The sequence below is a fragment of the Sorex araneus genome, chromosome 2 (genome assembly GCF_027595985.1).
Source record: "Sorex araneus isolate mSorAra2 chromosome 2, mSorAra2.pri, whole genome shotgun sequence".
NCBI classification, from domain to species: Eukaryota; Metazoa; Chordata; class Mammalia; order Eulipotyphla; family Soricidae; genus Sorex; species Sorex araneus.
The window spans coordinates 226,308,976-226,321,212 of NC_073303.1; the positions used below are offsets into that span (position 1 = coordinate 226,308,976).

Here is a 12,237-nt window from a genome sequence, read left to right on the forward strand (position 1 = left end):
CGACGGCCGCGGGGGTCTCCAGCCTAGCGAGGTGCTGAGGTTCCCCCTCCCCACCCCCATTCTTCGTTCCCGGCGCCCCAGATCCCCTCCCTTCCCCGACTGCCCGCCCAGCCCGCCGCCCCCGGCGGCTGGCGCGCGCGGTGCAGCATGCGGCAAAGCTCTTTGCATAAATTATGCTCATGACGCAGCAGCTAAAAAAATCCAAGTAGCAGAAGGAGGGGAAAAAGGGGGGGAGGGAAGAGGGGGGGCCGGGAAGGGGGAAAAGCAGAAATATATATATATATACCTGACCGCCCCCCCACCCCGCTTCCCCTTCCCGCTTCCCAACTGTCCCCCCTCTGCCCAGCGCAGCCCGCGGGGTCCCCCTCGGCTGTGCCCCGCGCGGGCTGGGGGGTCCGGGGGCGGCGGCGGGTCCCGACCGTCTCCCCGGCCGAGCGGAGCCCGGCTTAGCCGCACTGGCTTCTTTGTCTGCGGGCGGCGGCCGCCCCGGCCCCGGCCCCGGCCCCCGGGCCCCCGTCCCGGGCTGTGAGATGAATCTCTAATCGGTGGCCGCCGGGTATCCGGGGCGAAGGCGGCTCGGGCTGGGGCTCCGGTAAGTAGCGGGGTCCGGGGCGGGGAGGGGTTTGCACGGAGGGGGAGGGGGCCGGGCAGGGGAGGTTTCGGGTTTGGTTAATATGCAATGCCCGTAATTAGCATAATTTATATATTTATGATAAAGAGAAAAAATGCCGCGGGGCCGGGGCGGCGGGATGCGGGGCCGGGGCGGCGGGGCTCCCGGAGTGGGACCAGCCGCGGGCGCCGGCCGGGAGCGGGAGACCCGGGGGGTTGCAGCCGCGACCGCCCGCGGGCCGCCCGGGACCTGGGGACGGGAGGGCACGGCCGCCAGGTGGACCCGTGGGGAACTTGGACCTGGCCCCTCCCCGTTTCTGCCCCGGAGCCCAGGTAGGGTGCCACCCGAGGGGACGTTGTCCACGCCGAGCGGGCGGCGCCTGACCGCGGATGTTCGCCCCTCGGGAGAGCCCGGTCGCCTGGACCGGGCTGTTAAGGTCCACGAGGCCGCAGGGCCACCTGTCACCTATCTGCCCAGCCACAATACACCTGGAGCACTGCTGGGACGCGGGATTGGGGACCAGGCTGTGCTGGATGGGTGGGGGAGTGGTGGGAGGGTCACCGTCCAACAGAACACGAGCACTTCATAAATATTTAATCACGTTATTATTATTATTAATAAATAGTCATAATCACGGTCCCGATGTGCCACCTCGGAAGTCTCACCTGGCAAGCAAGGCCCAGGGAGCCCCTCGGGGGCCTTATAACCCCATTTTTCGTGTAGGGATCCCTCACTCAGCTGTGACTGGGAACCTGAAACCTTTATAGCACAGCACTGCCACTGGGCTGAGGGCAGAGAATATCCCAAAGGCTTCCAGGGCTCGGAAAGATGCTCTTTGCAAATTCCACTCTCATCTGCTCTTCCTGATTCCGAGTTTCAAAAGAAATGAAGTCTTCAAGTGTTCGAATACATGCATGTCTTCTTTCTTCCCCATTTTGTTGGCAGTGCTAAGGAGCCAGTATTGGAAGGTCTTCTGAGCCCAGGTAGGGCGCGGCCTGAGGGGACGTTGTCCACACCCAGCCAGAGAATGTTCACCCCTCAGAGAGCCTGGTCGCCTGGGTCTGGCTGTTAAGATCCTTGAGGCAGTTCTGGGGTATCAAGGTGAAATTCCCATAACCTGGTCTTACTTTTCGGAAGAAATAGCCACTCTCTGCAGTGCTTTCAACAATACAGAGAGGAGTTTTCATAACAGTGGAGAGAAGAGAAAAGAGGGGTAAAGTGTTCCTAGCAGATCATAGATATGGGAACAAATAAGATACTCTGTGTGTATGTGTGTGTGTGTGTGTGTGTGTGTGAGAGAGAGAGAGAGAGAGAGAGAGAGAGAGAGAGAGAGAGAGAGAGAGAGAGAGAGAGAGACAAAGACAGAGACCGAGACAGAGACAGAGACAGAGACAGAGAGAACCAGGCAATTAATAAATGAGTCAGAAGAAATTTGGATTCTCCACATTGTGAAGGAACATGGGTAAGATCCTATCCTACCCCAATATTTTTTCACTATAAAATCATAGTATTAATGGGGCTGCAGAGATAGTACAGTGGGTATGTGTGTGCCTTACATGCTGCTGATCTGAGTTTCATCCCTGGCAGTACATCTGGGTTTGATCCCTGAGTCCTGCCAGGAGTAATCCCCGGGATAATCCAGCTGTGGTTCAAAAACAAACAAAATTATAATATTTAATAGTAATCTATTGTGTCACTGTACTTTACCCTTTAAAATATTTTATATGCCTATTTGATTTCAGTTAAAAGTAGAAGTAGCGAACATTTATACCATTTTGCTGTGTACCAGATCCTGTTCTAGGTAGCTCACATAAACGGTGTCAAAGTAGTCTTCACAATAGCCTATGAAGCAGGTATTATAACTTTGTCCCATGTTGTAGACAAGGAGACTGAGACTTGGGGGAGTTACCTATGATAGAGGCAGGACCCTCGCTGGGTCTTCTGCTTTGAAGTGTCAAGCTCCTTCTGTGCCCAAACAAAGCTCTATGAGGCCACTGAACAAATGGGACAAGGGAAAAACAGGCTCAGAATATGGTGTTGGCCCAGCACTTTAGAAAGGTCTGGTCAGGGGTTTCAAGAGCTTTGGGTTAGCTTTTTCTTTTTGGGTGGGGGCGCAGGGGTGTCACACCTGGCGATGCACAGGGGTCACTGGTCACTCCTGGCTCTGCACTCAGGAATTACCCCTGGCAGTGGTCAGGGGGCCATATGGGATGCTGGGAATCAAACCCAGGTCGGCCGCGTGCAAGGCAAACGCCCTACCTGCTGTGCTATGGCTCCAGCCCCTCTAAAGTTTTGGGTTAAACCTGAGCCCCTTTGCATGCATTTTACCAGCATTCTACGCTCCAGGCCTGGAAACAGTCTTCCTTCCTCTGAATTTGAATAGGAAACGTGTTTTGAGGGAGAAGGTAAGAATTAAGAGGAAGGTAACTGATGTGATTTGATACCTTAATTATGTTTTTCAGTTCATATTCATTAGTCTCCTGTCCCGTGCATTCTATTAGGCCCTGGGCTATAATGACACTAGGCAATGGATATGCCTCCTTATCTCTTTATTTTTCACACTTCATTGACCCCTCCCTTCTCCTTGTCTGGGATGAATCAAGTTTGGGCATTAGAGGAGCAGAAACTAAATCTAAACTTTCCTAATTGAACTCGTCTTTACTATTTGACTCTACAACTGCAATGGCAAATGGCAGATTAGGGAGGGAAATAAAACTGTTCATGGCTTTTCTTTCTTTTTTTTTTTCATGGCTTTTCTTATTTATTAATTGGGGGGAGGGATTTGGGATCACACCTAGCAGTGCTCAGGGCTTACTCAGGTTCTGCACTCAAGGATCATTCTTGGCAAAGCTCAAGGCACCATGTGGGGTGCCAGGGGTCACACCAGCTTGGCTATGTACAAGGCAAGCACCTTACCCACTGTACTATCTCTCCAGCCCTGCTCATGCCTTTTTTTTTTTTTTTTTGCCTTTTTGGGTCACACCCGGCAATGCACAGGGGTTATTCCTGTATTCCTGGCTCTGCACTCAGAAGTCACTCCTGGTGGTGCTCAGGGGACTACAGGGGATACTGGGAATCGGCCGTGTGCAAGGCAAATGCCCGCCCCGCTGTGCTATTGCTCCAGCCCCCTGTTCATGACTTTTCTATCTTGTTTCTTTCCTTTTGGTTCATGTGGTACTTAGCCGGTTGGTCCACCAACGGCTTGGCAAGCCACTATCTCTGACTCTCTGCTTGTGGGCCTAAGGTCTGCAGGAAGAATCTGGAGTAGAACTGGGAGTTTTCTCTTTCCAGTGATTCCTGATCTTCATGGGTCAGAGCAATCCCCATTTACCTTCTTCCCATTTTCTGCCTATAGGATCCCAGTGGGACCCAGAGAGTAGGGGTCTGGAGCAGGTGACTCTCCTACGCCCTTGGGTATGTCACCTGGCCTCTCCCTGCCTCCATTTTCCTATGGATAAATGAAGGGAGATGACTCACATGGCAGAGCACATGCCTTGCATGTATGAGAGCCTGGGTTAGATCCCTGGTACCACCTGGCTCCTGGGCATTATTGGGCATGGCCCATACTTAGAGTTCCAGCCAATGTGACCTCTGTTAAAAAAAATAAGGACCAGGTGACCAGGTAGATAGCTGCAGTACATACTTTCATGCAGGGTTCAATCCCTGGCATCACAAGGACCCACTGAGCACTGCCAGGAGTGTCTCCCCAAAGAAATGGCTGTTCATCCTAATGCTGTGTGTGAAGAACCTGATTCCCACTAAAGTCACTTGGGCCAGAAAAGAAGTCTGGCAGGACATGCCGGAAACCCATAAAGAAGTGGCAGCCTGGGGCTGGAGTGATAGCACAGCGGGTAGGGTGTTTGCCTTGCAACCCTACCCGCTGTGTAATCGAATCAACCCGGGTTCGATTCCCAGCTTTTCATATGGTCCCCTGAGCACCGCCAGGAGTAATTCCTGAGTGCACGAGCCAGGAGTAACCTCTGTGCACTGCTGGGTGTAACCCAAAAAGAAAAAATAAATAAAAATAAAAGGTTGATGCTGCCGTGTATCACCCACACACATCACACTTGATGGGTTTTGTTGCTGTTGTTGTTGAAGCCACAATGGGCGGTGCTCAGGGCTTACTCTTGGATTTGTGCTCAGGGATCACTCCTGATGGGCTCTGGGAACCTTATGGAGTGCAGGAGATCAAACCCAGGTCAGCAGTGTGCAGGGCAATTACCCCACCTACTGCACTATCTCTCTGACCCTGTGATATTGTTTAATTACCACAAATCGCAGGGTTGGTGTCAACATGTTAATGACAGGGCTGTTGTTTGGGAGAGTGTGATGCTCATCCACACCACAGGCTAAAGCTGGGCGGCACTGGGGCAGCAGAGGAAAGGGGTGGGGTGTGGGGTTCGGGGCATATTGGAAGGCAGATTCAACAGGACCCTTTGCAGGAGGACTGTGAGAAGGCCAGGATGATGCGAGGCTTGTGTCTGAGCCTCCTGCAGGGTGCTGCAAAGGGAAGGCTGTGTGTATGAATATGCCCTTCTTTATTCCCTGAGTATGGGATATGGTACTAATATGGTACTAATATGGTACTCAGGGAATAAAAAAGATCACAACAACACAGTATGCTTGAGGGCCATGGTGGATAAACAGGGTGCTGGAGGACCCACAGAAGGGACACCCAGTGCAGTTTTGTATGGTTCTCATTTCCTAGTTCCTGTGGCATGTGTTTCAAGCATGACATTTTATGCATGATTTGACTATTTTTGGAAGGGAGCCCCCAAGCCATGCTCGGGGGCCGTTCCCAGCAGTCCTGTCAACTAGGCCTGATCTTTAATGCTAGGACCTGACAACACGAGCTGCTCAGGCCCAGCAGTGCTAGGGGATACCAGTGTCACCTCTGAGAGAAAGCCCCCAGGCCACACTGGCTGGTGTTCTAGGGGCCATGTGGGGGTTGGAGATCAAACACCCAACCTTGTACATGCAAGGCATTGCTCCAGTCCCCTGAGCTGGCACCAGCCAATATATGACTTTTTTTAATTTGCTTTTTGGGTCACACCTGGCGATGCACAGGGATTACTCCTGGCTCTGCACTCAGGAATTACTCCTGGCAGTGCTCAGGGAACCATGTGGGATGCTGGGAATCGAACCTGGGTCGACAGCGTGCAAGGCAAACGCCCTACCCGCTGTGCTATCGCTCCAGCCCCCAATATATGACTTTTAAATTGTATTATTATCATCATTATTTAAAGAGGCTGTCCCTGGTGGTGCTGGAAGGGTCATGTAATGCCAGGGATTAAACTCCAGTCCTGGCATATGCAGGACTGAGCCATATCTTCGGACCTTTTGCCCTTGGGCCATCTAAGGGAAGATGGCACGTGTGTGGCACTCAGCCCTTGACTCAGATATTCTTATGGTTTCAGTCAGCCCAGACACTCAGCGTGGCTGAGGCTTTCAAGATATGAAATGATTTCTCATTCCAGTCATTTCAGGAGTGAAGGGTACCGTGCGTGAAGTTAGCAGACTGGTTCAGCTAAAATTGAACTTTCCGTTATTCAATTGAAAGAGAGTCACATTTGTGTTGGGAATGCTTGACATAATTTTCAGACTAGATTGTGGCTAGCATACTGCTCCAGGTGTGTGTGTGTGTGTATGTGAGGGTGGGGAAGATGACTCAGGGCTCAGGTTGACAGGATGCAAGGCAAGTGCCAGAACCACTATAGTATCTTTCTGGTGTCTTGACCCACTTACTTACTTTTATTTATTTATTTATTTTTCTTTTTGAGTCACACCTGGTGATGCTCAGGGGTTACTCCTGGCTCTGCACTCAGGAATCACTCCTGGCGGTACTCAGGGATGCTGGGAATCGAACCCAGGTCGGCCGCGTGCAAGGCAAATGCCCTACCCACTGTGCTATTTTTTCCAGCCCCTTTACTTTTATTTTTTATTTTGGGGGACCCACACTAATCACTGGGGACGTTTTGACGTGTAAATTGTTATCCACTTACCTCATGCATAGCTGCCATTTAGAAACACTCCAGGCCTGGAAGCAGTAGACGGGCACAGACTTGTAGCTGGCGATGAGCTGAATGGTGGTGCAGTTAATTCCTACCCTGCCCTCATGGTCTCACCAGTCTACAGATTCCAGACATAAGTCTTCCCTTGAGAGAGCACCACTGGTGTGACTGGGAGGACAGTCAGATGGCAGGAGCACGTGTCTGGCATGTGGAGGCCCCAGATTGGCGCTCCGGGTTCCCTCAAGCCCTGCAGAGGTGTGAACCCGAGGACTGAGTAGCCTGGCAGCCCCACTGAGTGTGTCACCCCAAATAAAATAAAACAAAAGAATGTAGGTCTCCAGCTTGGTCCTCATCTGCAAGCTTCAGGCTCACATTCCACCTCTTTAATAGCCTCACGCTCAAATATGCTCGAAATGAAACTGATTTCCATCCCAAACCTTGACAAAAATGGGGAGAGGGAGTTTCCCTCTTAAGATCTCCAATGCTTGTCACATGGTAGTCATGGGTCTCAGGGGGTTTTATTGACTCTAGCCAGGGCTGAATAGATAACACAGTGAGTAGGGTGCTTGATTTGCATGCAGCCAACCCAGGGCTCGATCCCCAGGACTCTATTAGGCCTCCCAATCCCCACCAGGCGTGATCCATGAGTGCAGAACCAAGAGTAAGGCCTGGGCACTGCCCACTGCACAACCAAAAAAAAAAATGAAAGAAAGGAAGAAGGAAAGAAAGAAAGAAAGAAAGAAAGAAAGAAAGAAAGAAAGAAAGAAAGAAAGAAAGAAAGAAAGAAAGAAAGAAAGAAAGAGAGAAAGGAAGAAAGAAAGAGAGAAAGAGAAAGGAAGAAAGAAAGAGAGAAAGAAAGAAAGAAAGAAAGAAAGAAAGAAAGAAAGAAAGAAAGAAAGAAAGAAAGAAAGAAAGAAAGAAAGAAGGAAGGAGAAAGAGAGAAAAGAAAAAAGAAAAGAGAAAAGAAAAGAAAGGAAAGCAAGTATTGCATCAATCACAGTCTCTAAGTCTTTGAGCATATTTCCTCGAATATCTCAGGCTGTTCTAGGGGGTTCTGGTTCATTTGTTTGGGATCACTGTTCTCTTTCTGAGAGTGTTGGAATGTTGCCTAAACCCACAGACGTGTCCTCAGGGAGATTGACAGGTAAAATCAGTTTCTAGAGTCCCCATTCAGGGACACCCCTAGATGGTGTAGGACCTCTCCGGATTTCCGGGTTGTGTCCAGGGCCAGCAATGTAAGATCCTGCAGCTCATCCAGCCCCTGGGGGGTTCTATATTTGCTCAGGAAAGTCAGGGATAAGTGAACCATCTGCCAGGTTTAATTCAGAGGCTTCTCAAACCTACCTCACAGGAGAAAGAAGGGAAATAGAAGAGTCCAGGTGAGCGCTAGGTCTCACGGAGCACCATCCTGAGAGCAGCTGTGATGACGGTAGGTACTGGTATTTTGCTGCTGGGGTGACCTTGTGAATCTCTTCTCTGAAAAGAGATTGTCTCTTCCCTTTGATTGTCCATCTGTGAATACTGATGGCATCATGAGCTCTAGGAGGCCATCCAGCTATGCAGATTATCCCAATCTTTGGCAAAATAGTCAAAAAGCCTATTTTTGACTGAAGATGACTGCCTAGTCAGGGAGATGAAGCCACAGCTAAAGGTGGGAAGTTCTGGGCAAAGGGATTGGCGCAGACCCAGGAAAATATGCAGATGCCAAGTAAAGGGCATGGCTTTAGTACATAAGCCATGGCTCAAAGTCAAAATGCTGAATATCCACTTTGTAGAAAGACGTTCATGTCACATATGTTTCTTGGACAGGACTCATGGAAAGGTAAGACCTTGGAAAGGAGGGCCAGAGAGAATAGTACAGTGGCTAAGGTTCCCTGAGCACCTCCAGGAGGGAGCACCACCGGGTGTGACCTAAAAAGGGGAAAAAAAAATATATATATATAAGAAGAAAGGTAAGACTGTGGGAGATGAGTGGTGTTTGGTTCTCTTATGACTATATTTATGCTACCCAATTGCCATACCTGCTATACTGTTACTCCAGCCCTCTTTTTTTTGTTGGAAGTAAAATAGTTTTATTTGAAATATGATAATTATTCTTTTAGTGGGGAGGAGATTATGGCCACACTCATTGATGCTCAGGGGTTACTCCTGGCTCTGCATTCAGGAATCACTCCTTGCAATGTTCAGGGGACTATGTGGGTGTCAGGATTGAGCCTGAGTCAACCGGGTGCAAGGCAAACGCTCGCTCCACTGTGCTATCATTCTGGTTCCATGATGATAATCATTCTAAGGAGAATATGCTATTCTCCAGAGAGAGAAAGAGAGGGAGAGAGAGAAGAGAGCACCCATAAAGCGGAGAAGTTATACACTCCCAGGTAGGATATGGAAGATCCCTAGGTAAAGCGGGAGAGAACAGTTACTCCTGCACAGCAGAGGGGGTGGGGTGATGCCAAGATGGCACAAACCCAAAAGTAGAGAAATGAATGCACCTCCCAGGGATGCAGCATTGCCCCAAAGAGAGCTACATGCCTTCATTGTGGTGGGAGAAGTGCCCCCCAATAAAGGAAGTGGGTTCCCTGGGGGGCTCTTGAACTGTGTTTTAGGTCACCTGACTCCAAGTGTTTCAGGTGACTTGGTTGAAGCGGGGAAGGGATAAAGGTAGCTTTGAGAGAAAAGTGCTTCCACTTTCTGCTCCATCCAAACTGGCCACCCGAGGTAGTGCCTAGGTTGGGTCAGAGCTGGTAAAATCTCCACGAGCATCTACACAGCTTGGTGGCGCTCGGTCCACCAGCCCCATGAGACACCTGCCACGCTGTGCCCAAAGCCGCCTGTTCTGCACAGAGCCGCTCTTTGCAGGAAAAGAAAAATCATCCCTAGCCTCGACACAGGTACTCGGGCTCCATAATTTTCCCTCACACAAAAGAATTTTAGGAGAAGGCAAATCACTGTCACTGTGTCACTGTCATCCTGTTGCTCATAGATTTGCTTGAGCGGCCACCAGTAACGTCTCCATTGTGAGACTTGTTACTGTTTTTGGCATATCAAGTATGCCACAGGTATCTTGCCAGGCTCTGCCGTGCGTGTGAGATACTCTCGGTAGCTTGCCGGGCTCTCCAAGAGAGGGTGGAGGAATTGAACCTGGGTCAGTCGCGTGCAAGGTGAATGCCCTACCTGCTGTGCTATAGCTCCAGCCCAGGAGGAGGCAAATAGTGAAATCAAATAAGTTGGGGATTTTTTGCATATTTACTTTTGTTTGGGGACTATACCCAGTGCTGCTCAGGGCTTACGCTTGGCTCTGAGCTCAGAGATCACTGCTGGTGGGCTCTGGGGACCTTATTGGGTGCTGGGGATTGACTCCACGTCAGCTGTATGCAAGGCAAGCACCCCACACTCTGTATCATCGCTCTGGCCCTTCAAAGTGCTTTATTTAGGGAAATTTCCTTAGAGAAATAGGAGGGGGATAGAGGGAGATGTTCAAGATGTTCAATACTGGTTTCTTCAGAGGAAAAAATGCAGAGAGTACATATCTCTCCAGGGTGGAAAACGCCTCAATTGTCCTAAACTGATGACATCAAGATTCCTTCTTCTAAAGAACGACAGTTACGTCTTCCTTTGAAATTGTACCAAGGGCCAGATCAACAATACAGTGGGTAGTTGTACTTGTCTTGCACATGCCTGACCTGGGTTGATTCCCAGCATCTTTTATGGTCCCCTAAGCCCCACCTCTTCTGGATTCCTGAATTCCAGAGCCAGGGGTAAGCCCTGCACACAGCCAGGTGTGCTCCCCAAACCCAAATAAAATAAAATGCCAAGTTTCAGGGCTGGAGAGATAGCACAGCAGGCAGATAGCAGACAGATAGCAGACAGCTGACCAGGGTCAAATCTTGGCACCCATTATATTTCTACAAATCTAGCCAGGAGTGATCCTGGAGCACAGATGAGGGTGACCCAAAAACCAAATAAATCAAAACAAAATAAGATCCTAAGTATCTTGGACTGGGGCTCCATGAAGGAGAATTTACCTCGCACGTAGGAACCGCATTGCTCTACTCCCAGCACTGAGTGATCCTAACCACCTCCTCCAGCAACCCAGCAAGCACAGAACTGGGTGTTACCCCAAATCCCAAAATAAAATAAGAAAATGTTAAATATCTTTAAATCATGTCATTCCTAAAGATAATAGGGAAAAATAAAAATTAAGCCTCTGGGAGCTGGAGCGATAGCACAGCGGGTAGGGCGTTTGCCTTGCACGTGGCCGACCTGGGTTCTATTCCCAGGATCCCATATGGTCCCCCTGAGCACTGCCAGGAGTAATTCCTGAGTGCAGAGCCAGGAGTAACCCCTGAGTGTCACCAGGTATGACCCAAAAAGCAAAAAAAAAAAAAAAGCAAGAATTAAGCATTTGGGACCAGAAAATATATAGTAGGTATGGTCATGCCAGGTATGCACCTAACATAGGTTTGAGTCCCAGCACCCCATGGACCCCCAACATCACGGGGGTAACCCACATATCCTCATATCACAGTGCCTGAGCAACATCACATCCTCAGGCCCTTGTGATGAACCTAAGACCTGGCTGGGTGAGAATCATCTTAAACTTCCTGAGCACAGCTTGGGACTCCCCTCTTCAAATAATTTTAAAACTTTAAACAAAGAGAAAAGAATTAAGCACCTATAATATATTCATTCCTCTTGTAGTGTAGTGATTTGTCATCTAACCCAGCGTTGTCCCTCTGCTGACGTGGACCCATTTCTTTTGTTTTTTTGTTGGATTTTTTTTTTTTTTTTTTTTTTTTTGCTTTTTGGGTCACACCCGTCGATGCACAGGGGTTACTCCTGGTTCATGCACTCAGGAATTCCTCCTGGTGGTGCTCGGGGGACCATATGAGATGCTGGGAATTGAACTCGGGTCGGCTGCGTGCAAGGCAAACGCCCTACCCGCTGTGCTATGGCTCCAGCCGTGGACCCATTTCTTATGCTGAGACTTTTCTGACTCACATCCCACAAGCTGACTACAGCTTCCTCACTGCTACGAAACAACTTGTCTTTGATCTGTGCGTGTGGATGAGTGTTCATAGTCAGGTCTTTTGGGCTCAGAGAGATAGTAAGAGGTTAAGGTGCTTGCCTTGCATGTAGCCGACCTCCCCACTCCTGCCAGCACAGAACTGCAAGTAGCCTCCAGGTACCACCCAATGTGGCCCCCCAAAATGAACCTCCTTCGTGCCCTCTTCCTCATTAAACACGTGTGTGGGAAGTTCTCATTCACAAAACCATTTGGGATACCATGGCCTGACTCACTGTCAGCTGACTCATATGTGCTGTTGAAGGCATTTTTCAAATCGGTACTTTCTTCCTATCAGTGTTTGAATTGTTCTTGAAATTATAGTTTTCTTTTTTTTTATTTACATATGTACTTATTTTTGGGTTTGAGGTCATATCCAGAGGTGCTCAGGGCTTTCCCCTGACTCTGAGCTCAGGGATCACTCCTGGTGGGCTGGGCAGACCATATGAGGTGCCAGGGATAGAACCCAGATCAGCTGCATGCAAGGCAAATGCCCCACACATTTTATTATCTGCTTCACCCCCCATGTCCCAACAAAATTTTAATTTCTTCTA

The 12,237-nt window shown here is 49.5% G+C and overlaps 1 protein-coding gene across 3 annotated transcripts in view; it reads left to right on the plus strand.

The window, feature by feature from the left end:
• Positions 1-241: 241 nt before the first annotated feature.
• POU6F1 (POU class 6 homeobox 1) overlaps positions 242-12,237 on the plus strand; it is a 35,049-nt gene continuing 23,053 nt past the window's right edge. For 2 of the 3 annotated variants that reach the window (XM_012935122.2, XM_055126095.1), the window contains exon 1: positions 242-592. The gene's annotated coding sequence lies outside the window, so the exon portion shown is untranslated. Of the gene's footprint in view, positions 593-7,972; positions 8,051-12,237 lie in introns of all 3 variants that reach the window. The other variant, XM_055126094.1, reaches the window with a different exon arrangement.